General features: G+C 41.8%; 1 protein-coding gene across 1 annotated transcript in view; it reads right to left on the bottom strand.

Annotated features, from left to right (window-relative positions):
• Positions 1-17,601, bottom strand: part of XKR5 (XK related 5) — a 217,016-nt gene that overhangs the window by 67,239 nt on the left and 132,176 nt on the right. The window lies entirely within an intron of this gene.

The raw sequence follows: 17,601 nt of genomic DNA, 5'->3' as shown, positions 1-17,601 counted from the left end.
TCAAATAAAAAATAAAAATGGGCTTGTTATGTAAATACTTATCGGTTACTTTATCTAGCTTACATTTTAGTACAATGTATTTTAAAGAATTAACAACATTTCCATGGTTATTAAGCTCTGAAGATAGTATTTAAGACAGGACATAAAAATACAAGTACTGAATAGTGAACATTTACAAAATAAGGTACTAACAATCTAACAGTACAGTTTAAAATATGTAGTCTTAAATCGCTTTCTGAGCTGTAGCGCACCTCTTCTAAAATGTCAACCAATCGATCATATCTCCTGCTGTCTTCAATTTTCAACTTCCAAAGACTCCTTTAACTTTCAGTGTGTAATCTAGCTGTGTATTGCGTACTATCGCATGTAGTTCCTTTCAGTTAGTAAAATGTATAGGTGGCGGTGCTCATTCCTCTGTTGCTTCTCTCCCCAGCTTTGATTACAGTGGATTTTATCTCTTGGTCCCCTTTGTCTATACTATCATCCCTCACTGGGCAATTCTAATTCCTTCAGTCCGCATTAAGTTTGAACAACCAAGTTAAACGAAAACGTCGCTGTAACTCCATATTTGCTCCAAATACTTTTCAAAATATGGGCCAGTCTTCAAAGCCATGGAACTGATCCTAAACCTCCCCATCCCATATCAAACCTTTACATTATGCTACATTAAAAGCTAATTATTGAGTGCAGGGAGTGAACATAACCTGCTCGACAAGCAGCTCTCCTCACGCAGTCAGGTTTTCAAAGCTTCGAGTTAGGTCATGAGAAGATTAAAAGGAAGTGCATTCCAGACAGAGGAAACCAGCACCAAAGAGCTGCACATGACTGTGCGAGAACAACCGAATTTGTGAATTGTGATAAGAAGAGCTGAAGAGGATCTGGGAGTGCTCCCTCAGCGGTGGTGTCAATGAGACTGGAAATACAAGTTGAAGCAGGACCATATAACGCACGGTGGGCTTTGCCCAGAACTTTAAAGTTATGAAGTATTTCATTGTAAGCCAACTGAGGGTGACCCATAAACTAATTCAATAAGAGATGCAATAAAAGTTAGCTTCCAGAGAATATTGTGGAAGTAAAGTTTTTGAAAGAGTGCTCAGGATTACTGCTCACAATGTGTAAAAGAATCATGTAGGCAACAACTGTGGTTATGAGTCACTCCCCTTTATCTTATGGATCATTAAGATTGCAGGTTGCTTTCATAGACCTTCCAACTCCCTGTGGGGAATACCGATATGTTTCGACTGCGATTTGTAAGTTCTTGAAATACTTGAAGGCACAGCCAACGCAGATGTGATTAAACGAACCGTGGCAAAGTTGTTGCTGAAGGCACTAATTCCACAGTACAGAGTACCAATGTTCATTAAGAAAGACAAAGAAGGACATTCCAAGAAATAAATAATTAAACTAATCTGTGAGAACTGGGGGCATCACTCAGAGATTGCATTGTGCATATAACCTCCAACCCCCTGGCCTAGTGGAGATACTTAGTGCTGTCATAACGAACAAGCTGGAAAATTATGTGCATCCACCACCTTGAAGAGGCCTCTGGTGCTAATAAGTAGGCCTGGGCTAAAATGTTGTTCCGTTCGCGGAAATTACGATAATTTGACATTTTCGCGTTCCGCGGAAAGCGCGAAAATGTCCAAATTTCCGCATTCCGCAGCTTTCCGATAATTTGGTTCTTGCTCGCGCTGTAAAATAATACATTCTCGCGCGCACGCGATCGCCTTACCTGAATCCCTGCGTTCGCCGACAAGTTTTCTTGATCCGGTCGCGTTCTCCATGAGATGTTGTATTGTTTTTAGCCATTTGCGCTGTCTCGCGACAGTTCGCGCCCGCAGTGACGTCATGCGTCGCGCGATCACGTCTTTCTTCTCGCGATCATGCACCGCGAGACAACTGAAAACAAGATGGCCGCGCCCGCGAGCAACTGCATGGGTAAGTTGGCGAGCCGCAATCATGCAGAAAATCTCGCGAACATGCGGGAAAAAAACTTCCGCATCTTCGCGATATTTCCGCGTGTTTGCGACAATTTTTTACATTTTCGCGATAATTTGCGAAAGTGGATTTCGCAAATTCTGCCCACCCCTACTAATAAGTATCTGATGCACTCCAAATAGGACTGTCAGCACATGCCGTTCCAATGGGAAGATCAATGAGAGGTCCTGGTGTATTTACTGCTACACTGTTGCAATAACTGATGTTTCGATCCTGGACTATTACAAGATACTATCTGATGTGGTGTGCTCAGTGTCCTATCATGCCCAACAAGCGGCTTCCTTCCCAACAGCTGCTGCTCTATTTCATTGTCTGGAGATTAGATTCTAGTGAAGAGCAAAAAACATGTCTACAACCAAGGTGGATAGGCCATAGCAGGTCTTTTTGGTTAAAAATTCTATTCTAAAATGTGAGAAGCTGCTGACGTTAGTGCACGAGTTACACTCAAAGACCCTGGAACCCCTGCAAAACCTGTTCCAGCCAAGAATTGCTGCAAGTGTCAGCAAGTTAGAAAAACACTCAAGTTACAAGAAGCCAGCAAAAGAAAGAGTTGCAGTGGAGAAAAAAAAAGAAAGAGGCAATGGAGCTCCGTAGTCTTATACGGTCTGGATCATCATGGGGGCTGCATTTGATACCTGCACCATCAGACGGATTTTGGCATTGCTGATGCTAAAGATTCATCCATTAGGGTACGGTAAGTCCTCCACCCCAACGATGCTCTGTAAAATTAAGTGATGAGAACGACATACGCACACCGCATCAAAATGAATACCGAGAAAACGTACGTCCAGCTGGTCCAGACCTACTACTTGACAGTAAATGTATCAAACTGTTGGGTGTGCACTTGTGTGCACACCAACAGAGGGAATTACTTATGCGCAAAGACCTCTTTCTTTGCCGTTATCATGTGTTCTATACCTTTCTTTGCTCACTCATAGGTATCCCGGATATTTCACTAGAGGTCAAAAATCTAAAGGATTAGACGAGAAATGAAAACAAACTAGGTTAACAATGCTTAAAGATGTACAATGGAGGCGCTCCGAAATGGAAAAATAATTTTTGTTAGAATATCAAAATAATAGTAGACATTTTACCATAACTACAAGATGGGGTGTTGTGGTTTTACAATAAACCAGTACCATGAGCGAACGCTTCGCTGCTGACACCTCCAGTTCTGAATTTGTGGCATGAAAGGGCAGCCACGCTTTGTATTTGCATGCACATTTTAACCTGGCCAAGAATTCTATGCGTTATAACAAAGTAAGAAGTTATAGAAATATCTCCTATAGCTGCGGAAAGAGAGCTTATTACTCATTACCAGTCTGTTGGAGAGCATACTGTTATTTAGCTTAGGTGTTCCCACGAATATATCATACAAAACAACATAATTCACTTTTACGGTCAAAGGAAGGATGCCAGGGAGGACACTTTAGATATTTTTTCAGCAATGCTTATACAAAACAAAATGCCTTAGATTTGATCCTGTTATGCAAGGTTATAAATAGTGTTGCACTTTTATTCTTGATAATACCCTGAATGTGCAAGATCTTATATTTGACTTCTCCAAGGTATTACATATCAAACTGAAGTAAATCAGTAATTCATAATTAGAAAGGTAAAAAGATTTACGGCCTAGCAGCTAATTTAAAATACAATATATCATAAAAAGCAGCAAAGCACATTAATTTAAAACAATACACGTAATCCTCCTTCTGTGCTCAGACGACAAGATGATTTAGTATGTAAACAAAGAATAATACGACATTCCATTCTCACAAGTCATAATTCTCCAATATTGCCAGTGTTGCACAAATAATACATAGATATGTTGGAGCATTAACTAAGAAATCTGACAATAAATGGAGGTCTTAATGTTATTTTTCGTACTGCAGTTTTGCTTATGAATGATTTTATTTTTATTTATACATAAATCACATGTTTCATTTCCCAAAGGACAAAAGCCAAATAATTCTCATGCCAACTAGTTCACTTCAAAACGGCTTTGTGTAAGACTTTTTACAATAGAACTAACCTTGACAAATACATCCTGCAGTGTCTCATTGATGTTGCACTCTACATGCAGTAATATTCCATTGTCTTGTCAAAATATTTCTAAGGAACTGAGGACATTTTGAAAACTATACTGTCGCTTCATTTCTTGGTGTCTCTCTTTCGGTACCTAAAGGCCTCTCCCTTAAGAGATAGAGCTTTAAATATAGCTTTCTGAACAGTGTTTCCATAGTGGAAGTCCCTTGGATAAAATCAGAGAATTACATCTGGCACTGATCATCTATAAATCGCACCAAATGGAATAGTCGCTTTTAGTTTAGGTGGATTAGAACGGTGAGCATGTAAACATCGAATTAGTGGCAGTGTAAACAATCATTCTCCAAAAACAATAACAGGTCAAGAAATTCTTTTCTGGCAAAACTATTGCTATAGGTAAAATGAAGGTTGAAGTAATTACTGGGGTGATAGACGGCCCTAAACAAGATGGCTGCGTTGTAACAAGCATTTGCAATGCAACAGGTCTCGCATTTACGCGAGTTTCAGCAATTGACATTGCAAATAACAAGGCCTTTTATTATTTTTTTCGTTTTTAAAACATAAATAAAAGGCATTGTCGTTTACAATGCCAATAGCTTAAACTCGCGTAAATACGGGACCTATTGCATTGCAAATGCTTGTTTTTCATGTTATGGCTTCTCTGTAGTCCCCACCAGGGCAGTAGATTTGATAACCCGCAGTTGGTGATGGTTAATGTTTTATAAACATGTGCATGGTTTGTTTACAGAGGACAGCACGTGTTCACAATGGGTAACCATCGTTTACGCTTCCAAATTTTGCACTTTGTTTTAAATGGGCCAAAAACCATGGGGAATTATTGGAATGTATGACATCCCACATTCCAAGTGAAACAGCACAAATATTGAGGGGTGCAACCGTAAAGGGGTTACATAAATTCTAAGCCCCCTGCCACTCTTCACTCTGCATGGCATAAGTGACTATTTGTTCCCCTTGTCAAAAAGGGAATGCTGTGTGAAATGCACATAAAATGTAGCACAAGTGCCCTTGTGTTCACGTGACACAGATTCCGTTCTGCGCCCCCTCCTACAAGAAGCTTCACATGTAAGGACATTGAATCCTCGCCACGTGCCAGGAAGCGGAAACCTGGCACTGCCTCAACACACAAGCACAGCCTGCAGATTTCTGAACGAGCCAGAATAAGCCGAGCGGCACCCTGCAGCTGACCCTGAAGAAAGGGGGGCAACCTTTTATAATGAGGAAGCAGCTAGCGGCGCGAACCTGGACGCAGGCAGAGCCGGCGGAAGGACTGACAGACAGCAGCAGGCGAGATGGAACCCTCTATTCACTCTTAAGCTTTCTTTATGAAAATTCAACAAAGTCCCGTGAACTGTATTTAGATCTGGACTTCACATAATAACAAGCAGCCTATACCTGATCGCTTCAAGCCGCCCACAAGAGCCTGCATTTGAGCATTACCGCAATCTCACGCCCTCGACTATATCACACCTCTCGAATACACTAACCTTTGAGGGTCTTTGACGGCATGTAACATGGTACGAAATACGAATTAAACATGACAGTATGTAGAGAGGGGTACGGTATTTGACAAAACATTGTGTAGGGCTTGGTCTTTCTACCCGAACAAGCCCACACAGCGAAATGTACTCAAACGTGCACAAACAGTATCCGGGGAAGGCGCTGCGTAATAAAACAAACAATAAAAAGGTTGAAGTTGTGATTCGATCAAGTTTGGACGGATCAGAAATAAATAACAAAAACATTACTGAAACAAAAACACACACGAGAGAAGTAACGGTGTAAACATATCAAAATTATATATATATTTCAAACACAATGTAAGACTAAACATCTGTAGTTTATATCAAACGGGCATGCAACCGAATGCCTTCTGCAAACAAATTGTGTTTGATGAGGATATCAGGCAAAAAAACGACGGAATGAACTGCCCCTTAATGGGCGCGGATGCCTGGTGGATAGAGCTGACACACTAGACCTAAACCAAAAAAAAAGCATTACAGCCTGTAACAAAGGTAAAATGGGGAATGGCTTGGAGAACTCACAAGCGCAAATAGGGCAGTGCAGCCCGCCTCTGCCTCTTGCTTCTCTTCTGTGTGACCCGAGCCTCTGACCGCTCGGCACTCTCTGCCTGGTGTTAAGGCCAGAGCTGCCAACTATGATGGAGCTGAAAACCGGGTTGGAGTCTTGGCGTCGGCACAACATCCTGTGAACTTGGGAAAATCACAAAATCAACATGTTCCTGCAAAAACAAACGTTTCCTTCTGCAAAGTAACCGGCGCGCATGTAAAGCCCTCTAAGTAATACATTTGAGTGGCATTCCCCCATATAAAACTGTTTTTTTTTTAAAACAAGTTATTTTTTTTAAAACGAGAGGTCTGAAAATACGAGCACTGCACGGGGTGCTCCAAGTCAAAGCAAGCTTTAGAATAAATCATGAGGAACTGACAGAGAGGCCCATGACTGATTTGAAGGGAGGGGGAGGGACAGCAGGGAGTGTAGAGTGGAGGAGCGAGGGAGAAGACAGAAGAGGGAAAGCAAAACCAGTGCAGCGCTCATGAAAGGGCACTGCGCAGATACAAAGAGCCTGCCTTCCAGAAGATCGATGTAATACAAACAAGCGCCGTGTGACCCGAAACAAATGCCCCCTGCGCACCGCTGTTAATTAAAACAAGTGCTAGCGGCCGAAAACTGTAGTTAGGCGCCGCTGCTTCCGGACTACACGGAAGTTACGTATGGGATCAACAGCAAACAGAAAGCAAGATAAGAACAGCAATGCCACAGTTAAATGAATCGCAAGCGGTATGACAAATTACACGGAGTTTCACCCAATATACAGACTACTTTATGTCTCGCTGAGGCAGCGCATGCACCACCAAGGCGAGACCTAAAAAAATTGCAGAGACCATAATATCAATACATTAATCCCAGCCTTTAAGTGCTGTCATCTGGCGCTGAAATGTAGAAAACAGAGCGTCTGAAACTCTAATGATACTGTTGAATGGTTTCCGTGACAAGGCCAATCACACAAGATCGTGGGACCAGACAGGTCCCAGAAGGGTAGAGAGGTCCTCAACCACGAGGTTTAGAAGGGACAAGTCCTACCTAATTCATATACACACAACTAAATAGGAGTCCCTTCGGAAAGGTACTTCTCGATCCTCCAGGGATTGAGGAGGCAGGGGGGTTCCTAAGTGTGTGATGGTAAGTCTCGCAAGTGCAGATTGCTGAGAGAGTCTGATATGTGACCAACCCGTTGCTACGGGTGGGAAGGGAAAGAGACCCTTTTCCTTATATAGCCCTCACTCACTCTAGTAGTGACATGCTTCATCATCGGGCTCACCCCAACTCCTAAAGGTCGGGGTGGGCTCAACCATTTTCCAGGGAGCACTTCGAGATATGGTGTATGGGGGCGTACCGTTAAAGATAAAATTCCTCACCCACTCCTAAAGTATTCTTTATTGATGGAGAGGGAGGGATGTAAAGAGGTTACTTCCCCCAAAGGCGAGAGTGTGTGTATGCAATTTGCATAGGGCACATCTAGGTGTGAAAAATAGGAACAAGCCTAATACTTGCCACCTGCTGCAGATGAGAAATTACATATATATGAACAAGGAGACATACTTTACAGTTGTCATTATGTACATTTTAGGAAAGCGATATTGACGCTCAATTACCATCTTCACAGGGCCCCCTTTGGTGCCGTTGCTGTGACGGTGTCGGGGGTTGTGTTTTGTCACCCCACCCCAACTTCAAAACATGCTGCTACGGTGTACCAACATGTGGGTCATGCTTTCCATACCATGTGCACTTTTGTGACTTTCACAAGTGCTATGAGTTATCCATACATGCATTATTTCATTCACAATAAACATACATTTTGTATAATTTCACCTCATCATACATACTTGTATCTAAGACATAGTTTGTAAGATCAAAGGCACTCACCCCATGTAATCAGGGCTATTGGGTCTCAAGGGAGCACAGGAGGGAGGCCTTGTAGTCGCACACTATAGGTAAGGAAATAGTGGCCATATCGGTATTGAGATTTTGTAAAATTGCCGGGATATGCAATAAAACGAACTCCATGGGCTACCACAAGCCTATGCTGTCCGTTTATGCGGGACAGGGATCACTTACTTCGTCAAAGGTCCTGCCCTGCTATAAACTACTTGCTGCTCTGCTCCCCGTCTTGTCCAAATGTTGAGTGGAGTTATCGCCATTAAATGCCGATGTTAGCACGCTTTGCTGGCAGGTCCCGGCAAGTGGCTGGTTACGCCCTCCTGTCAAAGGCTATCCAGTGATTGGGCCCTGTCGGGGGCTCAGCTTATGTTGTGGTGGCTATGTCATGACACGCTAGTTTGTCACGACGGGCGCGCCCCTCATCTATTTTGACAAAGCGCCGGTGGCTGCACATAAGCGTACTGTCACGTGCAACGGGCCCGAAGGCGAGGCACGTGCACCGGGCCCGGAGGCAAGGCACGTGTATATAGTATTTCCACCTTACAGAGCTTGACGTTCTGTAATTCTCGAGACTGACTCCATTTTATTGTGCCACCATTTTGTGTTGCCCTCACGTAGGCCTGTGAAGGTAGCCTGGCGAACAAAGTGGCCTGGCCTTCTTAGTCCATGTATACATTAACTAGGTTTCTTTCTGACTCTGGAATGAACTGCAAGAAACTGACCTCTCCACCTGAAACTGACCTTGCAAAGCCAATTTCCCTGATCGATCTTTGTCTGAGATTGCCAATCAAGATACTGTACATGTAATCATGCCATGCCCTGCAGTGCATTCTAAATCAGATTAACCTTTGTGAACTATGTAATTATAATGTTTTGCCCATATCCTGCTAAAACCCCAAAGGCTACTCACCTGCTGACCCTCCAGATTTTCCATTTGTTTAGGAATGTAATTGGTACCACTCCCTTACATGCCTGGGGCAGGATAAAGAGTATATAAGACGTGAAGTAAGACCATTCTAGGGACTACCTCATTCAGTTGCTACGGCTTCTGTGTGACGTAGTCACACTCATTTGAGTTTAATACAAATTTTCTTTTATATTTCAGCTTCTGTGCCAAATTATTTATTATTGGTTTGAATGGACTAAGTATCAGTGAGACCCCTGAGAAGGAAATCATATTTCTTCAATTGGCGCGGCCAAGGTGGGCCTCATCAGAGAAGTGGCTATCTGAGGGAGTGATCTTGTCAGAAGACAGAAATCTACTGAGGAGGACAGGACCGACTCTACTAAGGAGGTACTCTGTGCACGGAGATTCTGGGGATTTTTTGTCTCTGCAGCCCAGTATATTTCTGATCTTCCTGATTTTGATCCTCCACATGATGTCACCTCTGACTGAGAACATTTTTGGCGTGAGTATTTTAAAAAAAGACCGTTAGGTCATTTAGAACTTGCAGTTAGAATTTGGACAACCATTTGTTTGGTAAAAGTCGTTATGCGACTCTTACTGTTGGTTTTTGCCTTGGATTGGTAAGGTAGTTTAGTAACACTGACTATAGCTTTGGAATTTTGGAATTTGTGTTGGCCAACTTTGGATTTGTATAGGTTTGTATATGCAAATTGCAATTTGTGTAGGCAGGTAATGAGGAGATTTTTCTCTATCTGGTTTTGTTGAACGGTGCAACGTACGAAGAGTACCTTAGGCACTACTTTGATTATAATATTGCATATTCTGCAGTATTTTTGGCATGCCTGTTTTCAAAGCTCACATTGAAGAATGTGTTGCTTTTTCTTGGTGTGATGTGAAGTAAATTAGCCGGCTCCCCTAGAGGGAATACCTAAATAGGTTTAGGTATAAAAACATATTTCTTCCTTGGTGATTCTGTATCCCCAGGGAATTAAAATATGGACATAATACATACCAGGATCCTTTGTTCTGCGCAATCTTATGAATGGAGATATGCAGAGCGATTTTTGGTGTTCTGCCAGCCAAAGCTAGTGAATTGAGTGTATCTTGGCTTCTTGGAAATAAAGGTCAGTGGGGCTGTTTTTGCAGTCTTTTGGAACACTATTGAGAAGCGCTTCTTGTAAATATGACTTACAACTAGTATTTACAAATGGTTTGGTTTAATTACAGTCTGTGGGCTGTCCTTTGTTTCTGTCTTGAGTATTGATCTGTGGGTTAAATGTGTGTTTAAATGTCTATGTGGTTTTCCCATTAGTGCAACTTCTGTAAGTAAATAGCGATGGCGCTATTTATGAAATAAATGACTAAAACGTGCTGTATTGTGTGTCCTGAGTATTTGACCCCTTTCTGTTTATGTCTGAAATGAGCTCAATGTGTGTTTGTGGTTTTTTCTTGATATTTTCAGTCTGTTAAGCAAAATGTCAGTTAATTAATTAAGTAGAAATTAAATAAAAATCCGGAAATGAACCATGTGATATGCTACAATAGCTATATGTTGCTATTTAATTTATAGAGTAAGCAATTATGCATATGTACAAACTGTTAAATGATTAAAAGATCAAATTAAAATTCACATTCACTAGGAATAAAAAGGCATCAAAAACGAAATTGTGTGTTTTGTAGAAAAATAAACTTATAGTATTTTTTTACTTACATACATTGTATTAGATATTAACAGGCAAACACTTCAGCTGAAGTAAATATTTGCTGAACTCAAACGCAACACGCATTGATATGTCAGAGTTTGAAAAAGACTGACACCGTGCTCATGTTATAACACTGAGAGACAAGCTTTTACTGCCGCGGAGCAAATAGCAGGTCACAAATAGACAGGAATGTTTACTCAAGCCAGGACTTCCCCCTCAGTTAAACACGGGTGGAACTTTGCATTTCAGGCTGTTGTTTTAAAAAAGGTTCCAAAACTACGGTTCATTATTTTGTATTACAAGAAGACATTTCAATTAAGGGTTTCCTCTCTTTAGGCATTTTTATAAGCATATTCTTGGTTCTAATGTTAGAATAATTGTTCTTTTTAAAAAAAAAAAAAAGTGGCGCAAGAATTTGTCATGTTTCAAGTTAAGCTTCTGTGTTTAGGCTTATAAATAAATGCGTCTAAAATGATAGGCAAGGGATGCAGCTTGCTTTTATATATGGACCTATCAAAAATGATTGGGTTTATTAAAAATAATTATTAATTATGAAAAAGAATTATTAAAAATAAGTGCTGCTAAATTCGTTTTTTTATATTTATAAAGCTTAATACTCATACTGTGACCTCCTAGCATTAAAATTTAATTTAAGTTGTGTTGAACCGCAAAAATGAGAACATTTGCATATGGAATTTCACTTGGCGCAGGCGTAAAAAACTAATTTTTCTAAGGATTTAAATGAGATATGTCTAATGTCCAATGTCTGCAATTTGTAAAGAACATTCTGAGGATGATTAATATGTAGCACAATTATAGGATATTTATTTTTAAGTGCCCCAGGTGTCAAAGTCGAAATTGGGTAAGGGCACTATTTAGGCAGCATTTTTTTTCATTTAGAGTAGCTTTTAAAGTGCCTTAGGCTTCAGTAAATGCATACATTTAGGTATAATACAAATTTGCAGGTTGTTCTCATTTGGGGTTGCTTTTAATGGCTCTGTGGTAAATATTCTTTTTACCTTGACTGAATTTCATACTGAATCTGAAATAAAGTAGAATAGCTCAAAATAACAAGAGGCAGAATCCGTGGTATAAGAGATTTTCTGAATGGGCTTTATTCCAAAATGGCCGACTCGAGTGGCGGCCTTCAGGTTCCGTCACCACGAGGGTTCAGGAAGTGAAGTACAATACTTTATTGACAAGAAGTAACTTTTATAGCTCATACATTACAATGAAATGAATGCAAAAGGCGTAACAATTGATAAGAGAAATGACAGAGTGGTACGTAATCGAAACTAGGCGTAATAAGGAGCAGAAAGAAACATGATTGGCTCTGATTATCATGCATAGGTGGATCTATAAGATAATACTTAACATAGATGCGCGCGCAGCAGCATGACGTGTGATTGACGTGCAACTAGGGGGTGAAGGGGACTTGACATTTAGCTCTACATGTGGAGACGAGAAGTCTGGGGGGTCAAGTCAACCTAATCCCAAATCATATCTAACATCCTATGTTTAGAGAACTATGTTATCCACAAGAAAAGACTCTCGGACAGAATCTATTCTATACTGACTGTGTGTGCGTGTACAAGCGTCTAAGTGTCTATATGAGATGCGAGGGGCAGAAAACTTTCCATGGCAACAGGGCTATGAATTACTTGCAGGAGGACGGAAAGGCCGAGTCCTTTGCTTGTGAGCTAAAGGAAATGTTTACCTAAATCACTGGACAGGAATGCATCGGCTGAAGAGCAAAGTAGATAATTCGAAGGTGAAATACAGCTTCTTGGCAGGCAGGCAAAACTGGCCGAGGCAGGCACCGTTAGCTGCACAGGGAGTAGGACAAAGTTCATGGATACAGATGCGAGCTCAAGCTGAAGCTGTCAGAGACAGAGAGCAGGGAAGGCTTTAAGGACAGAATCGGGCCTACTTGCCTGAACTGTAAAAATGGAGTAACTTAGCCATATAAAGTCGGTGGCCTTTCATACTTAGGAATCGAATATCCAGCCCATTGATGGCGGATCTGACAGAGAACATGTTGACGGTGGACGCACATATGTTTGCGTTTGGAAACTGAAACTGGAGGGAACATACACGTACTTGTGACATGCACATAGAACCGTTGGGGTCCAAGATAGGGGACATAACTGGTCAGGAAAATCCACATTTCCACATTCCCTCCTTGTCCCCTACTTGCCCTTCAAGAGATATCAATCTTCATCATTCCATCGATTTGCTCATGGAGCATCATTTCTTCTTCCTTCTTCTTCCGGCATTTTGAACGAGAACCTTGATATGGAATGCATGATGTGGCACACAGACCACAAATCGCTGGTCCACATTGCAGGCATAAACAACAACTGAAGAGCATAAGAAGGCCAATACCTAGGAAGGATAGAACTCTCCATCCCCAGGCTGATATCACACTCCAAAACCACCCGGACCACGTCCAAGTGCCTGGATTCTCGTGTATCTGGCTCACAATCTTATGAAGGCGTGTTATAGCTTTATATACAGATGGCGAATTTTCTGGTATGAATATGCAGCAGCTGGATCCGATGACCCTGCAAGCTCCGCCCCTATCGGCCAGGATGACGTCAAGGACAAGACGATTCTGGAGAACAACAATTCTCATCACTGATTGTTCCTCTGTCAGATTGCCTAGGGCGGCTATAGTCTCGTTTACTACAGCTTCGAGAGTCTTGGTTAGTCTACGTATCAGCTTACTATTTGATATTGTACCTATATAGGGAAAGATACCTTTATTGAAATCTACATACTTGTCCCATGCCGTCTCAGTATAATCGACAACTGGGAGATCTCTTCGCTCTCTATTGTGTACTAAATGAACATTCCGATAATAATCAGGGGGAGCTAGGAAAACAGGTGGCAGAAGGAATGCTATGTAACAGGTACCATCCCAATCCAGAGGCAGACGCATATATGCCGTCTGACCACATATAAAGTAAGAATGGCGAGAAGCTCTAAATGAAGATTTACCTTGATCACTATATTCTACTGTAGTAACGCATTGGCTATGGCCCATATGTATGGAACCAACTTTTCTTACACATAATTCACCCTTAACTGGAAATACTGACATAGTGGGCAGAATTAGTTCAACTTCGGTTTTGACATTCAGAATCATAAGATTAGGTGTAAAATTACCTAATTTATACACTTCATTTTCTAGATCAGTTCCTGTTCTACTGGGGTGACCCTCCTTATTAGGATGACAGACTTTGAATAAAACTAGATTCAGATTTCCCCATATCCAATGTTGTTGATAAACTGCTGTGTCTGGGTCTATGGAATTTAGTAAACTAAACCATGCTCCACAGGAGCCATTGTGTGTGAACGGATGTGGAAAGAAAGGCAGAACTCCTTTGTTATTCTGATAGGGAGGGAGTCGGCCACACACCCAACAATTGGTGGCATTACTAGTCTGATGGGAATGATGTAACATACTAATGAAAGTGTTATTGCGCAGCGCAAGTCTATAAGATAATTCATGTGGCGGTAGGTCACTAAAAGAATGTTCAGTAGCAACATTATAAACATGTCTAGAAATAGGATGATATATGTGCAAAATCACACTCGTAATAATTATTAAAACACTCAATAAAAACAAAATTAATAATGTCCTCATACAGTAGCTACGCAGTGATTTACAATACGCCTGTCGTTTCAACATTTCTCGAGTATTTTCTCTACTCAGGTCCAAGGGATACATGTCGGAGACAATTCAACCGCTTCACCTTGGAGAGGACTTAAACAATCAAATTGCTCGACTGTTTGGGCCTAAGCTTTAATTTATAGCACTGAGAGTCATTCTGTTCAACAAAAGGAAGTTTTGAATCAGTCTGTGAGGGAGTGCAGGGCACAGTGTCTATATCCGAGGATAGTCCATGAAATTTCTTAATATGGCTGGAATGTATCCAGCCCTTGCGGCCCTCAACTTTCACGGCTGTTCTTGTGGTCAGCAGGACTAGCTTCGGTGCTTTCCACCTGGGCTCCAACTGGGTCTTCCGATCAAAATTTCTCACAAACACCAGATCCCCCGGAGCAACGTCATGGGGTTTCACCTCAGTGTTGTCAGGAAAAGCTGCAGCTACCTGTGAACGACAAGATTGTAGTGCAGACATCAAGGAAGCCAAGTAATCTGTCAGCATATTACAATTAACATCAGTTATTTTACGTGGTATAGGCGTCCCCCACATATTTGGTGGTCTTCCGAAGATCACCTCATACGGGGATAGCCCTGTTCGAGAGTGTGCTACCATTCTTATGTAAAATAGTGCAACTGGTAATGCTACTATCCAGTCAACACCTTTCTCCTTACATATTTTAGACAATCTGATTTTCAAAATTTGATTATGTCGTTCCACGAGACCTGCTGCCTCGGGGTGTCGGACACAGTGGAATTTCCACTGATATCCCAACAAAAGTGAGACATGTTTCATTAATTCGGATGAGAAAGGCTGGCCGTTATCTGAATATACAACACGTGGTAAACCGTACCGCGGGAAGAATTCTCGAACTAACTGTTTGGCAGTAGTCGGGGCCGTGTAATCTGAAACCGGGTACGCCTCTGTCCAACGGGACAGAGCGCAGACAACTACCAGAACATATTTGAATCCTCGACATCGTTCCATCTGGATATAATCCATTTGGAGCACTTCAAAAGGATGGTCAGGAGTCTGGAATCCACCCTGTTCTACGGGAACACTTTTTCCTGGGTTGAACTGACAACATATCATACAGGTACGGACTTTTTGTTTAGCTGCTGCTCGTAAATGTTTGTTGAACCAAATGTGTTGAATGCTATCTAGCATAGCTTTCTCTCCTAAATGCGCTGGGCTGTGAATTGTAGCTATAATGGCTTGGACCATAGAGTCAGGAAGAAACCATACAGATTTCTCCTTCGTCATCCATCCCTGATCTGTCTGGATCCCTCCTAGTTCAGTCCATTTCTTTAATTCTTCTGCAGTAGCATGTGTCTGTATGTCAATTACGTCAAGTGCGGGATCCTTAATTGTCATACACTGTGTTGGTGTCTGAACTATTGGCTTTGTCATGTCTAATGTGCGATTCTGAGCAGTCTGTTTAGCTGTTCTGTCAGCTAAATCATTGCCTTGAGAAATGATATCAGTAACCTTCGTGTGTGCTTTACATTTCATAATCGATATGGCAGTTGGTAGATGTATTGCGTCTAACAAGGCATGAATGAGGGTTCCGTGCTGAATGTGGGCACCATGGGAGGTTAAATAACCTCTCTCTCGCCACAGCACGCCGAAGTCGTGTACAACTCCGAATGCATAACGTGAGTCAGTGTATACATTAACTTTCTTATTTGTGGCTTGAATACAGGCTTGTGTTAGAGCAATAAGTTCTGCTGCTTGGGCTGACAAAGTATCTATACAATTTGTCTCAATAACTTCAGTGTCTGTTGTGACTGCATACGCGGCCACTAAGTCTCCTGTACTTGCTCTCATGCACGATCCGTCTACATACAACGTCAGGTCTGGATCTAACAATGGAACGTCTGTCAAGTCTTGTCTAGGTTTCGTCTTTATTTCAATAATTTCAACACAATCATGAGCTAGTGGGTCTGTTCCAATTACAGGTAATAGTGTAGCAGGATTCAATGTATTACACCGTCGGATCTCTATGTGTGGCTGAAACAATGTCAGTTCATAACCGGTAAGTCTTGCTATGGTCAAGTGTTGTGTTTGTGTTCGGTTCACAAGAACTTCTACTGCATGTGGTACTTGTACTGTCAATGGATGTCCTAACACTATGGCATCGCTTTGTCTGATTGCTAAAGCTGTTGCTGCCACTGATTTTAGGCACGCGGGCAAAGCCTGAGCTACGGGATCTAATGTACTGGAAAAATAAGCACATGGCTTGCGTGATCCTGCTTGATCCTGAGTGAGTACTGACAAAGCAGTACCTTCGCGTTCTGTGACAAAAAGTGTAAAATGTTTGCTATAACATGGTGTTGCTAAAACAGGTGCTTGACATAAAGCTTCCTTTAAGCTTTCAAAAGCTTGTGTATGTTCCTGAGTCCAAGGGAGAACAGTCGATGTGGCTGCCTCCTGTGTGGTTAACTGAATGAGTGGTTTTGCTAGAAATGCGTACTGAGGGATCCACTGCCTACAATATGAAGTGAGGCCTATGAAAGCCCGCACCTCCTTTTGTGTCTGGGGTATTGACATGTTAGCAATTAACTGGATGCGATCTGGTGTAAGCTGCCTTCCCTCCTTGGACAGCGAGTGACCAAGATAAATAACTCGCTGGACACAGAATTGCAGCTTAGAAGGAGACACCTTGTGCCCCTTATCGGCTAGAAAATGTAAAACTGTCAGGGAAGCCTTTTCACATTCAGGTTCGCTTCTCGCGGTGATCAGCAGATCATCGACATATTGAAGCAGTGCAGTATTGACTGGCATGTGGATACTGTCAAGTTCTCGTTTCAGTGCTTGGCTGTAGATGCTGGGGCTTTCTGTGAATCCTTGGGGAGCGCGTGAGAATTTAAAGCTGCGCCCATTTAAACTGAATCCGAACAAATATTGGCTTTCCGGATCTATTGGGACGCTAAAAAAGGCATTCTTGAGATCAATTACAGTAAAGAATGTTGCTTCGGAATCAATTGCTGTCAATAATGATGATATATCGGGGACCACAGGAAATTGTGGCACAATGCACTTGTTTAGTTCACGCAAATCAATAACCAATCGGTATACTGGCGGAGCAGTAGGGTCAGTTCGTTTAAGAATCGGAATTATCGGCGAATTACATACATTGGAGTCTGTTTCTACAACTACTCCTTGGGCAATTAACTCATCAATGATTTTCAGCAAAGCCACTACAGCATCTTGCGGTAACTTGTATTGTCGCATTCGTGGTAATACCACTCCTGCCTTGAGTGTAACTCGGTATGGTGTAATGTTCATGCAACCAACA

The sequence above is a fragment of the Triturus cristatus genome, chromosome 6, assembly GCF_964204655.1.
Source record: "Triturus cristatus chromosome 6, aTriCri1.1, whole genome shotgun sequence".
Lineage (NCBI taxonomy): Eukaryota > Metazoa > Chordata > Amphibia > Caudata > Salamandridae > Triturus > Triturus cristatus.
This window is presented reverse-complemented; position numbering and strand designations above follow the sequence as displayed.